This window comes from Castor canadensis, chromosome 19 (assembly GCF_047511655.1).
Source record: "Castor canadensis chromosome 19, mCasCan1.hap1v2, whole genome shotgun sequence".
Classification (NCBI taxonomy): Eukaryota; Metazoa; Chordata; class Mammalia; order Rodentia; family Castoridae; genus Castor; species Castor canadensis.
In genome coordinates, this window is record NC_133404.1 from 24,796,404 (window position 1) to 24,817,464 (window position 21,061).

At 40.9% G+C, this 21,061-nt stretch overlaps 1 long non-coding RNA gene across 3 annotated transcripts in view; it reads left to right on the forward strand.

Moving 5' to 3' along the window:
- The first annotated feature begins 2,473 nt into the window (after positions 1 to 2,473).
- The window catches only part of LOC141419233 (uncharacterized), a 39,005-nt gene continuing 20,417 nt past the window's right edge, over positions 2,474 to 21,061 (forward strand). The window contains exons 1-4 of one of the 3 annotated variants that reach the window (XR_012443977.1): positions 2,478 to 3,596; positions 3,838 to 3,985; positions 4,683 to 4,769; positions 6,756 to 6,944. This is a non-coding gene — a long non-coding RNA (uncharacterized lncRNA). Of the gene's footprint in view, positions 3,986 to 4,682; positions 4,770 to 6,755; positions 6,945 to 21,061 lie in introns of all 3 variants that reach the window. The other 2 variants (XR_012443976.1, XR_012443975.1) reach the window with 2 other exon arrangements.

Here is a 21,061-nt window from a genome sequence, read left to right on the forward strand (position 1 = left end):
TCTGTGTTCATGGTGCTGGGGTTGAACCCAAGGACATACACATGCTAGGTAAGCATCTGCCATGGAACTAAATCTTCAGTCCTTGTTTTTTGAGGTAGGATCTAGCAATGTATCTCAGACTGGTCTTGACTTTGCTGTGTGGTCCACACTGTTCTCAACCTCAGATCCTACGGGCTCTACCTTCTAAATTCTATAATTATAGAGATGCATCGCTATGCCCACCCAGGACAGCGCACTTTAAATCACAAATTGTCTTAATTCTAATGAGATTCAATTTATATTTTTGTCTTGTATCATTTATGGTTAGATAGTTATAGAATCCACTGCTTACCCTGAGAACATGAATTTTAATCCTATATTCTTTTCTGTCATTTTTGTAATTATTATTCTTACATTTAGTTAAATTGTGTATTTTGATTCCATAATTGATATGTGTATGCATATCCATTTTTCATAGCAATATTTGGTGAAACAATATTTTTTCACATGGAATTAATTGGATAGCTTCAAAAAATCACCCACCATAAATTTAGGGGTTAATTTTTTAGACACTCAATTTTATTCCCTGGTTTGTACCTGTGACCTCTTCAATGATACTTGGTTTATTATGATTGTGTACTAAATTTTGAAGTCATGAAGTATGAGTTGAGAACTCCAATTTCTGTTGTTTTTACAAGATTTTGTTTGTTTGTTCCTTGCAGTTAGGATCTTTGTAGACCAAGCTGGCCTCAAACTCAATATGTGGCTGTGTCCTATCTGCATCATACTGACCTCAGACTACCTGGGACCATTGACTATAGATGATCTCCTTGGGACATGGGATGCTATATTCAATCAGCTACTCATACTGACCAGAACCCTAAATCCTATTAAAACTCTTCTCCTACCACTATACTTAAACTTACTACTCTATGTCTGCAATTTTGGACTGACCCTAAATCCCAACTGTTTTGATGGCACTTACTGTAGCCCAAAATCTGACCCTTACCCAGAACCTAAACCTAAATCTGGGACAACACCCTAAATCTGAACCTGTTGTTAACACTAACACTATCTTCTTAACCCTGATTTCATTCTCTTCTCTTCTGCATTTGTATAGGTATTTGTGCCTCTGTGAGAGAACCTATCCTTATGTATTTGGATTTGTGTCTCTGTGTGTATCTGTGGTTCTCTGCACGTGTTTACATGTACACATATGTGTGGGAAGGAATGTGTATTTTCAATCACTTCCTATAATCCCATCTTTTCAGTTTTTGCATTAACTATATGAGATACTGGTCCTTGTTTACAGGTAATATAGTTGTTTATGGGAATGTACACCTCAAAACATCCTAGAGCATAGATGTGATAAAAGTCCTGGAGATGGCATGGATTGCTGATATGGCTCTGTGAGCCAAAATGCCTTGTCCAGTATCCCAGAAATGGGAAGAAGGAGGTGCTGCATTTGCTGGGTCACCTTTTTGAAGGTAAGGCTCTGGCTACCGCCAGGCCTTCCAAGCCACAGTGTGGTAGGACAGGCTCTGTTGATTTAAGTGTGAACAAATGTATATATGATGGTGTGGGATGGTATATATGATGGTAACAAGAGGGATATTTTGGGAAGTCATTTCTGAGAAAGAAGCTCAGGTAAGGGTCTTTGGCAGATGACTCTACTTGACGATGAGCCAAACAGTACATGGAATCCTGGTATCCAAGTAGCAAGATTCCAGAGCCAATAACAGATCACTTGGCCAGAGACATTGTAGACAGCAGGATATTCTCTTGCTGTATCTCAGTTTCCTCTGGCTGAGGTCACATAAATCCCCGAGTGGATGGCTTAATCATTTCTGGAGATGGTGAACCAGACCTCATGACACAACCAGGGCCTCAGCCACTTTTCAAGAGAAAGTAAATGAAGAGAGAGGGCATTCAAGTACAGGTACATGCAGTCAAGGACACTGCTCTGATTAAACCACAACAACAGCCCCAGAAAACCTCTCACATGTGTCTTTCAATCTGAGTATTGAGGACAATAGTTTATGTGCAGTTTTCAATTCATACTATGCCACTAACTTTTCACTTTGCTAAAAATTCCTTGTTTGGACCATCCGTTTGTGATGTAGAACATGAGTCTACCCCTGTCCTGAATGGGCCTTGCAGCAGGAGGAAACTTGAGCCTGATATGCTGCAGAGGCTTGTGAAAAATCTAGTGCCTTCCCTGCAGAGTAGGGACCCCTCCTTTGTTCCTTACTTCCTGTGCACCTACTGAAGGTTCTCCACCACCGGCAACTGCTGCATCTGCTTTTCAAAAGGTGAGTACCCCAGATATAGTCCAATGGGGCTTGCCCCCTGTATTCCATTCTTCAGAATGTTAGGAAACACCCTGGCTCAGCTTGCTTTAATGAGTTGCTGTTCAAGACCAAGTGTGATGAGCCCTGGAAGGGCTTTCCCCAGGCTTCTAGGCCTGTTTGGCTGTTGTGTGTGATTTTCACCTCCTCCATGGAAAAAATCTCTTCCTCAATCATCCTTACATATCTAAGAAGACTCATGTATAGCACTTTTGCATTTGTAAAGAAAGTTCCAGATCCCATTTGGGATTTCCTGAATTTTTTTATATCAGAGAAAAGACCTGTGCAAGTGGTTTGAGTAGTCCTGTGCCAACTGAGATATCTGGGAAGAAGCTGGGTAGTTTCTGTAAAAACACAAACGTGAATCATACAAGATATGTAGGCATATTAGAAATAAGGTAGCATGTAAATCAGGGGATAGTGTCAACAAACCTGCCTCCCCTCCCAGATTAACATTCTCATCTGGGTTTCGACCAGTGCACTAACTTCTGGAAGATGGGTGACACAAAATGTTAGAGGTGACACCCTTGTTTCTTCCTGGAAGTATGGATACTTCCAAGTTGTTTGTGTGGAGAATGAGCAGGTAAAGAAGTAAGTGGACTTTGGGTGAAGCAGGTGGACTCCCACATGGTGAGTGGGGAAATTACGAGAGCTGAGGTTGGATTTGGGAAGTCTATGGATCCCACACCTCTTTTCATTTCCCCATGGATATAAAACTGGGGTTCAACAAGCTGGCAGAGGAGAGAGATCTTGGTGGGATCCTGGGAATTTGGGGAGCTGCCAGGAGCCTTGGGGTTCAGGGTTGGCCAGTTCTCACTGTTTTATACCACCACCCTTCTCCATCATAGCCACGCTTTCCCAGCATTTTCCTCCATCAAATAGTTGAGAGGAAATGAGGTGAATGCCCTGTCAAATGGACCTCACACCTCTGTGCAAAATGTCTAGTTGCACATGACCTGGTAGCCTCTGTATGGGTGTCCTCCCAGCAAGAGGCCAAGTGAGTACTGGGAACAGAGAGGTCAGGGTGTGATGATTGTGCCCACCAATCTGCCCCCAACCTCATCTACTTCCTCCTCCGGATGTGGCTGGACAAGTATCCTAAGGATATTTGCAAATCCAAGGACCCAGCATCTTGAATAAGTTGATGGCCTATCTGCTAGTCAACATGCCTTTCTCAGAGCTGACAGTTTGTGTCCACCTTCTGTTGCCTCAGTCTGGAGGACTTGGAATCCACTGATACACAGCCCTACCACAGTGAGGAGGCCTTGAGTAAGTGACTGTGAACAGGGGAGGAGGTGTGGGTACTGAGCCCCAGTGGGAGCAGACTCAAGAGACTGCTGTTTTTGCCAGTAGACATCAGTGGACCCCAGTCTGGGAAGATGTCCTGTTGTTGGGGATGTGCTGGGAATTGTCTGGCAACAGCAGAAGAGCCTAAAGATCTGGCTACCATGGGTTGCTAGCTGGCTCTCCCAGCATAGGTAAAATTAACTTACCTGTATCTTTGGAGAAGTTATTTCTTGTGCATAGAACAATCCAGATCATAATCCAAGTTTGTGAGATCATCTTCTGATTGTCAAGACCAGAGAACCACTTCTGGCACCTCCCTTGGAATGATCTCCTGATGTCTACCCAGAGCCATCCCCCTCTTCTCCTGGAAAGTATGTCTTAATTTTTCTGGTTATTTTAATTTCACTGTTTAGTATGTTTTTTACTTATTACTTCTAATATCAGCGTTCATTTATCTTAAGTTGGACATTTCCAGAGTATTAAATCCAATGACAATGTATAAACATGAGCCCTCTGCACACACACACTTGAAGACACAGGCAAAACACATGGCTCTTGTGGAGAGGACAATCATACTTCTTCATGCAGGGCATGATAGGGAAGCTCCTGCTTTAGGAGGAGACAGGGAAACACCAAGAGAGCCATAAGAAATCCACATAATACCTGCAGTACCGCTGATGATTAAGGACATGGACTCTGTTGTCAGAGAGAGGTGATTCTTAGAAATGTCTTCCCAGTTGAGTCTCGGTATTCTCATCTGTGAAATGGGTATCACTGCCTTCCCAGCTTAGAATGAAGACAATTTGCATGTAATGTCATGGGGTACAACTTGCCAACCTTAACTATAAAACTATGTGCACAACCTTTCTTCTTTATGCAAAGACACCAAGTGGAATTTGAGGTCTGTAGATGTCTAGGAGGGTTTTTCCTCAAAGATGTTCAAAGCCAGAATCTTTGTTTTCTTAAAAGATTTGATAAGCTTTTCCATGAGTTTTATGGGTAGGCTGTGAATGATGAATCTGAACCAGCAGTTTATTTGTGGTATTGATCCTGGTTCCTGTCATTCAGGACACATGAAATACTGTGTATCAGTGAGGGTTAATAATTGGAAGCCCAGGGCTGAAGAACACAGTTGAAGGACAAGCACCACTAGAGGTGAGTCATGGTGTGTCTAGGATGCAGAGCACGGAGAACAGAGAGGGTAGGGGCCACATCAAGAAGCAGCTGGTAGGCTGGGGGTGTGATGACATCAGTATTCAGGCTAGGGTGGGTAGTTCGTGCTTCTAATACTTGGAGGTTGAGATAGGATTATCATGGTTCAAGGCCAGGGTAGGCAAAAACACAAGACCCTACCTGAAAAGTGCCAATAAAAATGCCTGAGTGAGTGGGTGAACCAATAGCAGACCTGGATACCTAAGATGATACCCAGAGTTCAAGCAACCATAAAAAAAACTTGGAAAAGAAAATAGAAAAAGACAGTTGGCTATCATTGACTGTCACCTATAATCCTGTCTACTGAGGAGATTAGTATTGTACATACTCAGGAGATATTGATCATAAGGATTGCCATTCAAAGCCAGCCCAGGCTAATAATTTATAAGGCCCTATCTTGAAAATACCCAACGCAATAAAGAGGGGTGGAGGGGCTCCAGTGATAATCATCTGCACAGCAAGTGTGAGGCCCTCAGTTCAAACCAAAGTAACACTAAAAAAAGAATAAACTTCAACAACCACAAAACTAATCCAAAGAAAATTATTAAACATTGTTGAAATAAAATATGAAAACCCCAATTAAATGACAGTAGATGTCATGATCATAATTTTAAGTTGGCTATGTTATACAATGTATTATACACTCATCCTATTCCTATGGGGATGGTCAGAGGCTGATGTGATTATTCATGTGAGATTTCAAAGTATCCTCAAGAGACAATACCAAAAATGCAAATTAAATTTGTTGTTTGCACTTCCCCATTTCAAACAAGCCTGGTGCTGGTATCTCATGCCTGTAATCCTAGCCACTTGGGGGGGTAAGATAAGGCCAAGTTTGCAAAATTGTTCACAAGAATCTACCTCCAAATTAAGGAGAGCTAAGAGAACTGAAGTTGTGTCCCAATCAGTGCAATGCCTGCTTGCAAGCTGATAGCCCTGAGTTCAAACCCTAATCCTGCCAAAAAAATCCTGTCAAAAAACAAATACAATCAAGAAAGAGAGACAAGTAGAATAACCATAAAGAGAAAGATTTGTGGAAGTGAAAGGAGAATGCAAATTAAAACCTATGTGTTTAGTGAATTGATTATTGATAAACACCATAAACCCTACCATCAAATGTCATCCTTATGAAGTTGTGTTAATCCACTGGCTACTCACAGGTGGTGGACTAAAACTATACCCTCAGTGCACACTACTCAGAGGTAAAATGGAAGTGCAGATAAATTTGATCTCCTGAGAATTCAAAACTTTTGTAGTTTTTTTTATAGAAGACTCAAAGTTCAAAGACAATACTGCTGGACTAGGGAAAAACAAACCAACTCTTTTCTCCTGTTCTCTGTACACTCAAAACAGAACACCTCTGACCAAGATGTGTGAGCCTTTCTCTACAACAACCCATTTCAGACACCAGCTCTGGGTCCTGCTGTTCAATTTAGTTCTAGCACCATTTTCCTATAGACAGTATCAGATCCAAAAGATCAGGGCTCTGGCGTACAGAGTGAACACAGCCAGAAGTAATAAATTCTCAGGTTATCCACCACTGGCTAATTTGGCTTCAAAGCAGAGTTTCCAACTCCCGTAGGAAAATAGTGTAAAACTCCTGATTCTCTGCAGCGTTCATTTTTGTGGCCCTTTTTTGTGATAGGTTTTCTTGGTAGTATCTCTGGAACTATTTGACAGGGTCTGGCTTTGAAACATGATTCTGACCTCTGTCTCCTCAGTAGGTATAATTATAGGCATGAGCCACCAGTGTCCAGCTGCATAACTCATTTTAATGGACACTAATGAACAGTCAGATGAGGATGATATGGGGAAAGGTATGTGGGAAACAGATGGTGTTTCCATGTACTCTTCAGGTACCACCTGCCCTACACCTTCATGTGTTCAAAAATGTTGAATGTCTATGATTCCTATTTTTTGTGTTCTCAGGAGGCTTCATTATAGAAGAATGATTGCTCAAATCATTAGTCACTGGTGTGGAGAGCTCTCAAATTTCCAACCATCTGATCACATATTGGGTTCCCCTGCAAACAGCATTAGGTTCACTCAGGAGCCTGAGTCATCAGTCTCCTCAGCATATTACAGAGCTGTCACATAGATAGACTCAAGACTCAAAACGTAAGTATCAGAAAACCAGAACAGATTCCAAATATGTGGTTTCTTTTTTTTTCTTTATTCATTTATTCATATGTGCATACATTGTTTGGGCCATACCTCCCCCCTTCCCCCCACCCCCGCCCTCTCCCTTCCCCCCCATCCTCCTCGCTTCCAGCAGAACCTGTTTTGCCCTTTTCTCCACTTTTGTTGAAGAGAAGACCTAAGCAATAATAAGAAAGACATAGCATCTTTGCTAGTTGAGATAAGGATAGCCATACAGAGAGATTCCTAGCATTTCTTCCACACACAAGTGTATTACAACCCGAATTGATTCATCTCTACCTGACCTCTTCCCTACTTCCCGGTCATCTTCCCATATTGACCTCTATCACTTTAAGGTTACTGTATTAGCTCCCCTGCAGTAGGGACGTCAAACACTTTCAAGTTTTGGATTTCCACCTATCCCCATTCCTAAAGAACTAGCTAGCATTTGTTGCCCTTAACGCAGAGAAACTAAAGCAGATACCTTAAAAGCAACTGAGGCCAATAGGAAAAGGGGACCAGGAACTAGAGAAAAGGTTAGATCAAAAAGAATTAACTTAGAAGGTAACACACTCGCACAGGAAATCAATGTGAGTCCATGCCCTGTATAGCTATCCTTATCTCAACCAGCAAAAACCCTTGTTCCTTCCTATTATTGCTTATACTCTCTCTACAACAAAATTAGAAATAAGGGCAAAATAGTTTCTGCTGGGTATTGAGGGGGTGGGGGGAGAGGGAGGGGGGGAGTGGGTGGTAAGGGAGGGGGTGGGGGCATGGGGGAGAAATGACCCAAGCCTTGTATGTACATATGAATAATAAAACAATAAAAATAAATTAATTAATTAAAAAATTAAAAAAGAAAGTGCATGGAAAGTCCTTGGAGAAAATTACGGAGTCTGACTACAATTTTATTAAGCATTGAATTTTGCAGAAGAATTAAAGTTTCTGGGGTGTGGCTTTTCATTTTGTTCTGTGAATGAAACCTAGAGCTTGATGCAAGCTAGTAAGATACCACAGCAGTGTGGTAAAAAACCCAATACGAAGTCCGAAATCAAATTACAATAAAATGTTATTTCTCCTCCACCTGTCTCTCCCCTTCTCTGAGGAACAGAAAGTTCATTTTTCATGATTTCTGAATTCATTTACTTCTGCTTTTGTGAAACATTTTGTGTATGTTTTCTTTGTGATTCTCTACTTACATGTTTAATAGTGAAAATTACAAGTCAAACTTCCAGAAACCTGCTCCTTAACCAGAATTGGCTTTGCAGATTTTGCTGCCCCGGTTACAGAGTGCTTAAGGGACTTTATCTTATTTAAGTTACAATGTTATATTTTTCTACTCCTGTTTCAAAACCACTGTTTCTCTGTCCCATCTTCTGATACACAAGATTTTAAAATGTTTTTCTTAATCATAAAAAATATTTCCATATTCCTCTTTCAGTTATAGTCTGATTTAAATAAATTAATTAAAACAAATAATTTGAAATAAATTTAAATTTAAATTAAAAATTACATAAATGTGGCTGTAAAGGCAGATTTTTAATTATTTCTGCATTGAGCATATTTCCCTTTTTTCCAGTGATTGTGTTTGACTTTGCTATATCCCACTCTCAAAGGCAATTGTTCTCTTGAGTGGGCTTTAGCATCACCTGGGGGCATTTTAATACAATGAGCAGGAACTTTTACCTTGGCTTGAAATTCACCATGTCTACTTGTGGGCCTGTAACTTGCAGTTGTAACTACTGCTTGTGTTGATATGGAGATGTCACTAAGAGAAGGTCACACTAATTCTAGTGTTATTGGAATTAGATAACCTAGTAAGGAGAAGAATCACTGACTTGTATAGAATATTAGGACAGAGAAGAGTTGAATCCCAGTTTGAATATGCAAATGTATGCTGTAATGATACTCAAGTACCTTTAGCACTGGGGAATAGGTGGGAGATGAGATACAGAGATGAAACCCTAAATACAACCCCAGACCTACTGAAACAGAATCCATAGTAATCCATAACTTCCTCATATTTCTGGAATCACTGGACTAGGTTTCTGCCAATGTCTAGTGCCAGAGATGAAGCTTAACTAGGAAAACCTGTGGATGTCTCTGTCCTAATGGTTTGTGACTGTGTCCTAAGTCAGCTGCCTTGGAAGTTTTTTTTCTGAAGGTTTAGTCAGTTATTCTGCCCTTCAGTATAGTTAAGGATCCTGTATTCCCCTTCCAACTCCAAAAATTGTACTGATATTTGATGGACATTCCATGCTATTCCTGGCAGAGATACTCAGAAATTCTGGTCGTTGTCTAGATCTAAAGACAGCTACAAAGTCGTATTCACTCAATGGTTTTCCTTACTACAGGACCATTTCTGATAAGATTCCATGCAAGTGAAAATGAATTTCAGCTTTATGAAGACTTCAGAGACAATCATGTTTTAAGAAGGTTGACTTTAAAAACGGGAGCAGCATCTGCTGTTGCTCCTTCACAAAATTTGTGAAGAGGCGGGTGCATGTGTTTATTGTGAGAAAACCATGGTATGCTTGATGAATATGCTACAGGCAGTGTTCTGAAGATAGCCCTAGAATCTTATCAGTACACATTCAGAAAATATCTTCCTCTATTAACTTAGGTTGAGCACTCTTGGTTTTCCTGGTAAGAGAATGGGAACAGCAATGATACAGAAGTTATGCATGGAGATAAGTTGAAATGCAGGCAACAAGCAGCACAAGTTTGTCCTTGTCAGGCAGTGTTTTAGAGGCCCAGCCACATGGTATCCAGTGGCTGACACTGATACCATTAATCCTAGCTACATGGGAGTGTGAGAAGGATACTAACACGGTTTCAGACCAGGGCAAGTAAGTAATTTGGGAGACCCCCATCTCTAAAATAGCAAGACCAAAATGGACTGGAGGGGCTCAAGCGATAGAGCACTTGCTTTGCAATCATGAAGCATTGAGTTCAAATGTCAGTCGCATCAAAAAAAGTCCAAATTGTAAAATATTGTATTCCCTGGCTCTTGCATAACTGTTGGCATTCCTTCTCAATCTTGCCCTCCTCTATCTACATAGACTAACCCTTGGTTGGCAAAGTCGGTTAAATGGTAAGAATGCCTAATAGCCTGCCATTGCTGCCTTGGAACCATGATCCTTTTGGACTGTTTCTCCTGAGTAGCTAGGATTACAGGGGTGAGCCACCAGCACGTGGCTAAATTATGCGTTTATTAGAAATAGTAGAATAGACAAAACTAACACTTAAATAACTGTAACAGGGGCAAGGATTATGTAGGTACTGTTGCATAAACTTTCCATTAATAATTTCAGTTTCCAGTGTTTGTTATATTTAATAAAACTTAGGTGATTTGGTGATGGAAGCGTGGCTCAAGCGGTAGAGTAACTGGCTCCCAAGCTCAAAGCCCTGTGTTGAAACACCAGTAGAAAAAAATAATAGAAACAAAAATGTAGAGGAGTCCTGCAACATCCACATGGTGATTGTTTTGGTGATCATCAGTCTCTGTACTGTGTGAAAATACATTTTTATGTCTCAGATGGAATCTGGTTATGTTTCCCAACATCATCTCAAACTCTGCCAAAGAGATCCTCTTGCCTGAATGTATTGATGGGATGACAGGAACCTGTGCCACTTCCAGACACAATGTATATGTATCAGTAATTACTATTATAATAGGAAAAATAGACTGGGTGCTTGTCCCTCATGTCTGGAATCCTAGCTACTCAAGAGGCAAAGATCATGAATATTCTGATTCAAGGCCAGCTCAGGTAAATAATTTTTGAGACCCTATCTTGAGAATATTCAACACAAAAAGGGGATGGTGTGTAGACTTAAGTGGTAGAGCAGCTGTGTAGCAGTGTGAGGCCCTGAGTGCAATCACTGGTGCCACCAACAAAGAGAAAAAGAGCCTAGCATGAATGGGACTTAACTCTTAATATGTATAGAGGTAACAGGTTGCAAAGTTGTGATGAAGAGTAGGAATGGATTGTAAGTGGAGGCTCCATGGTGTTAGGAAAGTGAAAGTTTCAAGAAGTCCTAGGAAGTGGGGCTATTCAAACTGGAACTCAGTTGGCTTCCAACTTGATCTTATTAACATAGTCTAGGCTGTGGGGCTATAATACCAGATGCTATGAGGTGGAGATCTAGAGGAGTACAGTTCAAGGACATTCTGGGTAACATGCTAGATTCCCATGTCACTAAACAAGGTGGGCTCTAGTGGTGCACACCTATAATCCCAGAGATGGTAGTCTCAATTCAGGAAAAAAAGCAAACCAATCTGACAAGTAATAAAAGCAAAAAGCACTGGAGGCATGTTTCAAGTGGTAGTGTACTTGCATCACAGGGGCAAGGTTCTTAGTTCAAACACCAATACCAGCACCAAAAATGAAAAGAAAGAAACAACAAAACTAAACTAAAAACCAACAGACACTGACAGACAGGGGCTTGTGTGCATGCTTGGGGGTTGTGCAGCCTGGACCTTACTGCAGGTATTTCAGTTCATAGAGGACACTTTGCCCCCTGTCCTGTGGCAAGGATGGCTGCAAGCACCCAGGCTTGCAGCTGGGAAAAGCTTGTGTAGTCATCCATGAGAGAGAAGGGAGGTGCCTATGCCTCAGTTCCTGAGTGGATGGAACCAGCACGATGAGCAGAGAGGTTTCTTCACCGAGTCTGGCTAACGTTCATCTTTATTCATCATATATTACAAGTGTGTAGGACTTGCAGTATTGATATAAGAAATTGGGAGTCATAAATCCCTTGGTTCCAGAGAATCAGATAGGATGCATTTAGAGGCTTCAAATTCAGTATTCTGACCCCACATTTTCGTGGAAACATTGTACTACATCTCTCACACCATGTGTCCTGTCCTGTCACTATAAGGAAGTTTCATGATGGATGTTTGTCTTTCTTGTCTGAGGCAGGTACTGCATGTTGTCAATCATGGTTTGTGAAGAGGAGAAGGAAGAAGAGTGACTGTGGGAGTTTTAGGGAAGATGTGCTACTTTACACAGTTTTGAGGATGGTACCCAAGGTGACTGACCTGAGGACAGATACATTCTGAGCCTGCATGGAACCGGGGTGTGATGCTATGATTGTGGTGGTGATAGTTGATGTGAAGCTCTGAAAATACTTTTGGGGTGACAGTGGTTGGGGACCATTGGGTAGATCTGACAGAGAAGGGTGTGTTTTGTTTTTGCTCTGGGGTTTCAGAGGTGAGTGGGTATGTTGCAGGCTGGTGTCTAGAGTTCTTGTCTTCATGGGCCGAAGACTTGGCTCATGAGTCAGTGGATTGACTTGTGAGACAACAAGGTCAGCACACAAAGTAGTATTTAGTAGAGAAAGGGCTGCAGCTAGAGCAGTGCAGAAGAGCCCGGAAACCAGTGGCTCCCTGCTTATGTGAAGGGACTTTTTATGGATGCTTTAACTCTGGGTTTGGATAAGGGTTGGGTGGATTCTTTCCATTGGCCGTGCATTTGCGCCTGCTCCCGGGCTCTCCTTGATGAGCTGGTCTGTTTGCCCCATATGGAGGGAAACAACCTTGAGAGCATTTTGTTTTTCAGCCCCGTGACAGATTTATGAGACCATGTAACTCCTTCTCAGGATGCAGGGCTCATAGCACTCTCCATGGGGGATGCGATACTGACTCACTCATCTGTCCTTTAGGTTCCCAGATACAACAGGTAGAGCCATGTTGGGGTTGAGGTTAGGTTGGCAGTGGTGTCAGCATAGACATTAGGTCAAAAGGTATCTATAGGATTGTGGTGTGGAGGGTAAAGTGCGGGGGGGGGCTAGGTGGGTATTGGGTTCATTGGGGTGTCTGAAGCATGTGCAGGGGTCAATGGGGTGACTGCTGTGCTATGAAGTATGAGGGGTGAGAAGCAGGGATGGGGAGGCCTGAGGTGCAGATTTTATTGCAAGATAGCAATAAACTTTTAGTCTTTTATGCATTGGTCCACTGTGCATATAATGATCATGCTTGTTTTCTTTTCCATTTTTGACTATGTGTACCACTCTTGGAAGAAAGGGATGGTAGCAGAAATGTTTTGTTCAGTTTCCTTGCCTATTTGAATCGTGTATGATCCCTAACCCTGCATTTTCATGTGTGTTGAGTAGGAGAATGAAGTGTGAAACTTGCTTTTAGGCATCTGAGTGTTTTGACAAGTGAGACCTCAGGGCTGAGTATTTTTTCCATGTGCTTCCTGGTTTTCAGAATCAAGATGGGAAGGTTCACAGGGCACCAGTGGTTCATGTCTATAACAGTAGATACATGGAGGTTGAGATCAGTAGGATTATGGTTCAAAGTCAGCCTGGGAAAATAGTTCCTGAGAACCCCATCTGTAGAGATAATTAGGGCAATGTTGAATACAGGTTTTGGTTCAAGTGGTAGAGTGCCTGCTTTAGAAGCAAAAAACCTTTGAATTCATATCCGTATTCCACCTAAAAACAAAACAATTGACATGTTTTTTGGGGATTGCATGGGTTGGTGATCATATCAGAATTTGTAAGGTCCCCCAAAAGTGGCTGTTTGGTGTACAGGCATGAGTCTACAATGGTGTGATATTGTGGGACCAGTGGTCACATTCTTACAATGTAGAGAAGGAATGAGGGCATGCCTAGGTTTATGTTCAGATCTCTCCTGCTTCAGTTTCAGCCCCACCCTGCCCAGTCTTGAAGTGCAGTGGGATGGGCACTGAGAAGTCAGGTGCAGCAGGGAAGTCAGCATCCCTGGCTGAGATAGGACAGGCAGTTTTGTTTGGGGTTGTACAACCTTAGCTTGGGTAAGATGGCAGTGACCCCTACATCTGGCTGTCATAGCATCTACTACTTGCACTTCTTTAGCACTATGTCCCTGTGGAAAAGGTGTGAAGAAGGTAGGTTTGCATTAACTCCACCTAGTGCTGATAGCAGCCCCCTTACAGTGGTTCTGCAGAGGCTCTAAGGCAGGTGGGAAGGGAATCAGCTAGAGGGCAGGTTTGTTGCTTTGAACAATTTTTGTATATTACAGTTACTTTGTTTCATTATCAGTCTTTGTACCTTCTATTTATGAGAGATTATTCACCAGCACTTTTTTAGATTGGTTGGTTAGGCTGTTTTTTTGGTGTTACTGAAGTTTAAATTCCAAGCTTCCTGTTTGAATAGGCTGGTATTCTACAACTGAATCCAAAACCTCCATCCCTATTTTTTCAACTTTGTGATGCCACATTTACTTGCATGTTCTTTCACTTTTTGGTCATACATTCAGTACCTGCGCTTGTGATGAGCACGGTAGTAAATTCCACCTTTCTGACAGGGTTTACCTGGAATGTTGTTCAATTGTAAACCTGAAACCTGCACAAAATGCATTCTCCTTAATACTCAGGCTCAAATCATCAAGCGTAGGGGTTTTGGAGTTTGTAGGTTAGAGGTAAAGTATGAGCTGTTACTGCCTTGTGCGTACCTGACCTTGTCAGCCCTATTTATCCTTTGGGTTCCACTTGGAAAATGGCCTGAGGCACCTGGGTCTGTAGTGAGTGTTGACCCAGGATCTCCAGACCCATACAGGGCACCCATTCTGCACTTGGCTGAGGACTGAGCAGGGGAAGTTGGAAGACAACAGAAGAACATCTTGCCCTCTCAAGGATCCCTTGGCAAATGAACTGGTTCTGGTCAGCTCTGGAATTTGGCTACCTCACTACCAGTGTTCCATTTTCTGTTTGTCTCATAATCATGGAAATTAGAGTCACTTCTTGGGGGGCCTGTCATTTGGGCCTCTACCATAGACAAAACACCCCCTTGCTACACCTTCCTTTTCTCATCAACAGGAACACATCTAGACAGTTACATTAATCCATCCATCCAATGGCAAGGCTGAGTGTAGCCAGTGCCTTAGCTTCAAGTTTAGGGTCAGGGTCTGGTTTTAGAGTTGCGGGTATATATAGGAACAGCTAAGAGTTAGGGTGCTAATCAATAGGAGCTGCAGTTTTAGTATAGTATCCGAGACCCAAAGGAGACCATGTATAGTTGATGGGTGTTGTGAACCCAGATCAATTGAGGGTCAGTATGGGGCAGCCAGGACAAAGCAAGTTATCTTCCCCCACAAAGCTGTCCTCTCTGGCAATGTGTGTCCACATAGAAGTGTAATGTCTGCTTTGAAGTGAAGAATGTTGAAGTTCTTCTCCTCAAAAACAAGCCAGGTAAAAATAGCCCTGATTTCTTCCCCCTGTCTGAAAACCAGAAAGAAGCAAGACACTAGCACCTTTGGGTGGAATTGCTCATTACGGTGGGTGATACACTGGAGAGACTCTCAGATGTGGGAAGTGCTGGTGGGTGCCTCGTCACTCCTGGTCTCCAGAAACCTCTCAGGTACCCAAAGCCCCACACAGGGTGCCTGGCAAAGGCTGGTTCCACTTGGCCATAGAGGGTGTCGACAAAACAAAATTGCATGGCTTGTCACCACTGGATTGCTTATGGAGATTCCAAGTTAGCACATGATGGTACACACATAATAGTTTCAGAACTGTTGATCCCCGTATTCACGGGAAACAAGGTTACAAAAGATAATGCATAGGGCTGGTGGAGTCAATCAAGTGGTAGAGGGCCTGCCTAGCAAGCATGAAGCCCTGAGTTCAAATCCCAATTCTGCAAAACAAAACAAAAAATGCACTGTTTATTTCTGACTATTTTGTGCTTTAGAATTAGAATTTCCTCTTACTTCCTTCGTAACTTTGGTCAGTCCCTTTCCCTTTTCCTTTCCTAGGGCCTTGTGCATGTTAGGCAAGCAGTCTACTACTGTGGTACACCCCAACCCACATGGTGTCATATTTTTAATAATATTTTCTTGGAGATGTTTTCACTGTATACACATAAGAGTCACTGGTTTTTCTCTGAGTGTGCTATCAAGAAAAACTGCCTCATAGAATGCATTAGGTGTGATATCTTCTTAAGGAGGTAAGATTGTGAAATGTCAGTGGCAGGGAACATTAATCATATTCACCCACACTCCAGTAGAGTGTTTTCTTGGTTCAGAGTTTTGCTCCAAGTTATCAGAAGACAACTGGACCTTCAGGTCATTGAGAAAACTCTGCCATAGTTAACAAATTATGTTTCATATTGCTAATGCAGCTCTTTGGTTTAGAAATTAATAATTTTCCCATTTCTGTGTATTTAATTTTCTCCAGTCATTCTGGTTGACTTTCCTGTATTCCTATTTTATATATATATATAAAATGTATATAAATATATATCATATATTTTCTATGTGAGGCCAAAGACGATGTTGCATGACTCTAATCCCAGCTCCTTGGGAGGCAAAGGTCAGGAAGGTCATACTTCTAGGCTAATTATGGGCAAAATCACGAGACACTATTCAAAATATAAATTAAATGCAGAAAAGTCCCAGGAAAGTGGCTCATGTGGTAGACTTCCTGCCTAGCAAGGATTACGCTCTGAGTTCCTATTCCATATGACAAAAATTTTTTCTTCTCTTTGATTTTCAGCTTTCATATGTAGTAGTGGAATTTATAAGTGAAAATTCTTTGACCATGCCTGTTCACCAGAATTTCTTCCACAGGTGCTGATGCTGATGCGCCTGCCACAACATGCTCAAAGTAGTTTCCCTCTGTAAATAGAAATGTCACATGTCTCTAGCATCTTGCTCTTTACTGTCTACTTGTATGCAACTTATTGTACCAACTCTTGTGATACAGATGTATGTGTAACTTTTTCGTTAATCATAAATATCTTTCCAATTGGTGATGCAACTATGTGTTCTAGAAATTAATAATTTCACATTTTGGGCTATTTAATTTTCTCCAGTGGTTCTGGTTGACTTCCCTATATTCCTTTGTCAAAGGAAATTGTTCTCAATGTGCGTTAGCATCTCCTGGGTCTTGTTAACACTGAGCACAAACTCCTTCCTCATATTATAATTGCAAAGTTATATTTGCTGGCCTATGATTTCCATTTCTAACAAGTGCCTATGTTGACCTGATCACTACATTGAGAGTAATAAATGTCCACAAGGTGAGCTTCAGTTCCCTAAGCTGGCTGAGAGAAAAATCATTAAAGTGTATGAAGTTGAGGAGAGAGAAGAACATGTGAATATTCTTACATTCTCAGATTCCCTGGAGAGATACAGGGGAGCAGGGCAGCAATCCGATGAGTCGATAGAGTCAAAAGGTCAACCCCAGACTGGGTGGACTTATTTCTAGGTTTTCTGTTGTATTCCATTGTTTGTTCATATCTTCGTATCTTTATGGTTGCACTGTGCTGTTTTTGTCGCTGTTAATTGTGTAACATATTTGAAGACAGGTATTGTGATGCCTCCAGTGTCTTTTGCTCAGTATTATTTTCGCTATTTGTGTATTTTTGTGTTTCCATATGAATTTAAGAATTTGTTTTTTATATCTTTGTGAAGAATCAGAGTAGAATTTTCATGGGATTGCATTAAATCTATAGATTGAGTTAGGTAATGTAGCCATTTTTACAATATTGATTCTGCTGATTCGTGAACATGGACAGTATTTCCTTCTTATGATGTCTTCTTTCATTTCTTACCTCAGTGATTATAATTTTCTTTATAAAGGTCTTTCATCTCCTGAATTACATTTATTTTTAGGTATTTAATATTTTAGAGACTCTTGTGAAGAGGTTCTTTTCTTATTACTTTTTTTGCCTTTTTAGTATTCAGCTCCTGATTTTTGTGCATTGATTTAAACATACTAATTTCCTAAAAGGGTCTTTCTGGTTTACATTTATATTTGCTATAAATAATTGGACTTCTCCTCTAATTCAATGACTTTTTGATTTCTTCTATTGCTCTACTAGCAATCCCAACACTATGTTGAATATGAGTACAGAGACTAGGTACCATTGTCTTGTTTCTCACATTAGAGGAAATAGGTTTTATTATTTCCTTTTTTACTATAATGTTGTTGATAGTTTTTTTTTCTTTTTTTGGCAACACTGGGATATGAACTAAGAGCCTCACACTTTTTATGCAGGTGCCCTTAGTGCTTGAGCCCCCCTGCCATCTTATTTTTTGTGATGGGTTTTTCAAGATAGGGTTTTGCAAACTATATGTCTCAGAGGTGGATTGGTACCAGGATCCTCCTGATCTCTGCGTCCTGATTAGCTAAGATTATAGGTGTGAGGCACTGGTGCCCACCTAGGTTTTTCATGTATAGCCCTTTTTATGTTTTTGTACTTTCCTTATAGTCATAATTTTTCTTAACTTTTATTGTGAGCAGATGTTGAATTTGCTGGGATCTGTGCTGCTGGGAGGCTCCTGAATAGACATCAGTGCTCACTGTTCGTTTTGGTTTCAATGGTCGCAGAGAGTGATGTTTACTATTTTTGTTCTTTTGTTTTTATGTTTAGCACTAATTTTTTTCAAAGATGTTTATGTGTGAAATCTTAACAATGGACCATACATAATAGAGATTTTAAAATATACAATTCTGTTAAAGATGTTCTTACTTGTTCTGTTAACCATTTTTAAAATGTCTCTGTAATTCTCACCTTTCATATATAACTGTGGAGATTAGAAGTGAAACGTCTCTAAGTTGCTCCTTCACCAGAATGTGTTCTGCAGATTTTATTGCTGCTGTAGCAAGGCTTAAGGTACTTAATCTTATGTATGTAGAAAAGGTGCACACCCCTAGCTTATTTCTTTTTCCTCAGCTTTCAAACATGCACTGTTTCAGTCTCCCTCCTCTTCTGATATAGATGATTTTTAACTTTTTCCTTAATCAAAAAAAAATTTCCATATTCCTCTTGTGGTTATAATTTTATTTAAAATTTAATGACTGTCTAATTTCAGCATTTTTGGGTATTATCTTCAGTGGTTTTGTTTGACTCTTCTATATCCCTCTGTCAGCAGCAATTCTTCCCTTGAGTGTGCATGAGCATCACCTGATGACTTCTTAGTTCACTAAGTTCAAACCTCTACCTAGGTTTAAAGTTCACAATGTCTACATGTGCCTGTGGTTTGCATTTCTAAGTAATGCCTATACTGATATGAAGATGACACTAATTCCAGTGTTAATTGGAATTAGATAACCTGGTGTGGAGGGAAAATCAGTGACGTGAACTGTGTATTAAGAGAAAGCAGAGCTGAATCCCAGTTTGAACATGCAAATCCATGTTTTAATATCTAAATCCCCTCAGCACTGGGAAACAGGTAGGAAATCTGATATACAGATGGAACCATAAACTCAACCCCATACCTACTGAAACATAATCCATGGTAAGCCTTAAGTTCCTTATATTTTGGGCATCACTGGACTGGCTTACTTCCCAAATCTGAAGTGTTAGAGGCAAACTGAAGTAGGACAGCATTTGGATGGCTAATGGTTTGTAGCTGGGTCCTAAGTCAGGCGCAGTTTAAGTTTTTGTTTTGTTTTCTGAAGGGGTATTTAGTTATGGTTCCTTTCAGTGATGTTAAGGATCATATCTTCCCCTGCTTTCTCAGATCATTGTACTGATGTGTAATGGACATTCAATGATTTTCCTGGCAGAAATACTCACAAATTCTGGAAATTGCATAGATTTAAAGGCAGTCGAAAAATTCTAGTTGCTCAAGGCTCTTTTGAGTGGTTTTCCTTAACATAGGAGCACATCTGACAAAGAGTCTAGGAAAATGAAAATGCGATTCATCTTTATGAAGATTTCGGAGACATCAGCCAAAGGCTCCTTCGCACAGTTTGTGAGGATGTAGGTGCATGTATTTATTGTGAGAAAGCCACGGCAGATTTGAGCAATTCCTTCCAGGTAATGTTCCTGCAGTTGTCTCCAGAATCTCATCATTCAGGCATTATCTTCTTCTATTTTCTTAAGGAGAGCCAACTGTGTTTCCCAGTAAGAGAATGGGAGCAATTAGGATATAGTAACCTGAGCATGGGGGATAGGTTGTAATGCAGGCAACAAGCAGCGTCACTCCCTCCTTGTCCTGCAGTGGTTTACAGGTCCAGCCAGCTGGGGCCCTTTGTCTCATGCCTGTAATCCTGGCTACTTGGGAGGCTGATATTAGGAGGAGCACCATTTGAAACCAACCTGGGCAAAAAATTTACAGGACCCCCATCTCCAAAATAACCAGTCCAAAATGGAATGGAGCTGGAGCTCAAGCAGTAGTGTGCCTGCTTTACAAGCATGCAGCCCTGAGTTCAAACTCTAGTCCCACCAAAAATAAAATAAAATAGGTCCAGTTGGAGAGTAGAGGTGATCGTGATGGAAAACTTGTTTACACCTAGGTATTGGCAAATGAATTTATGTTTGCCCTATTATGTCATAACTTACATGCAGGATCTGCTTCATTCTTTGCATCTCTTGGTTATTTGGCTGTTGAAAGTAGAAAGACACACCCATGCCGTCTAATTCTGCCTGGTACTCCTTGGTTCATTATTTCTACTAGCCCTTTTCACAAATGAATAAATGAAATGATAAAGAAATCAATAAATAGGGTGTAGCATGGATTTAGTGGTAGAGTGCTTCCCTGGCAAGCTCAAGGCCCTGAGTCAAACCCCAGTACTGCCAAAGTATAGATGATGTTTTTTAGGGTAGCCTAATAAATGGAGGCATTGAATTTAATGCAGTGAGTATGAAGCCCTGAGTTCAAATACCAGTAAGAAAAAAAAAATCAAAAAACTTAGATGACTCATAGAATGCATGTTTATTTTTATTTATACATTTGAGTAACTATTGTGTTCACCTAGTTAAAAAATGAAAACACATAAAAAGATACACAGTGATATGTCTGCCTTCTACCCTTATGTTCACAAATCCCCATACACCTGGTTCAGTACAGTTCATGTCCCAGTATAAGGATGAGTTTTCATTTTACAATTGGGCATTGGGATGAGGAATTGCACAAGCATGTTACTTAGATTCCTGTTCCTCCACCACACTGAAAAACCAATTCATTCAGAGGCACATGTGGTGTCATTGTCTGTGTGACTCCTGGAGAAATTTGAAGTATAATTTCTCGATATGTGCATGTGTTGTGAGGTCTGTCTTTGTGTTAACTTTTCACAAATGAATTTACTGAAGGTAATTTTTATCTTTTGAGGAAATCTTAAGTGCATAGAACTCTCATATGTAACCTGGGACACTCACATTAA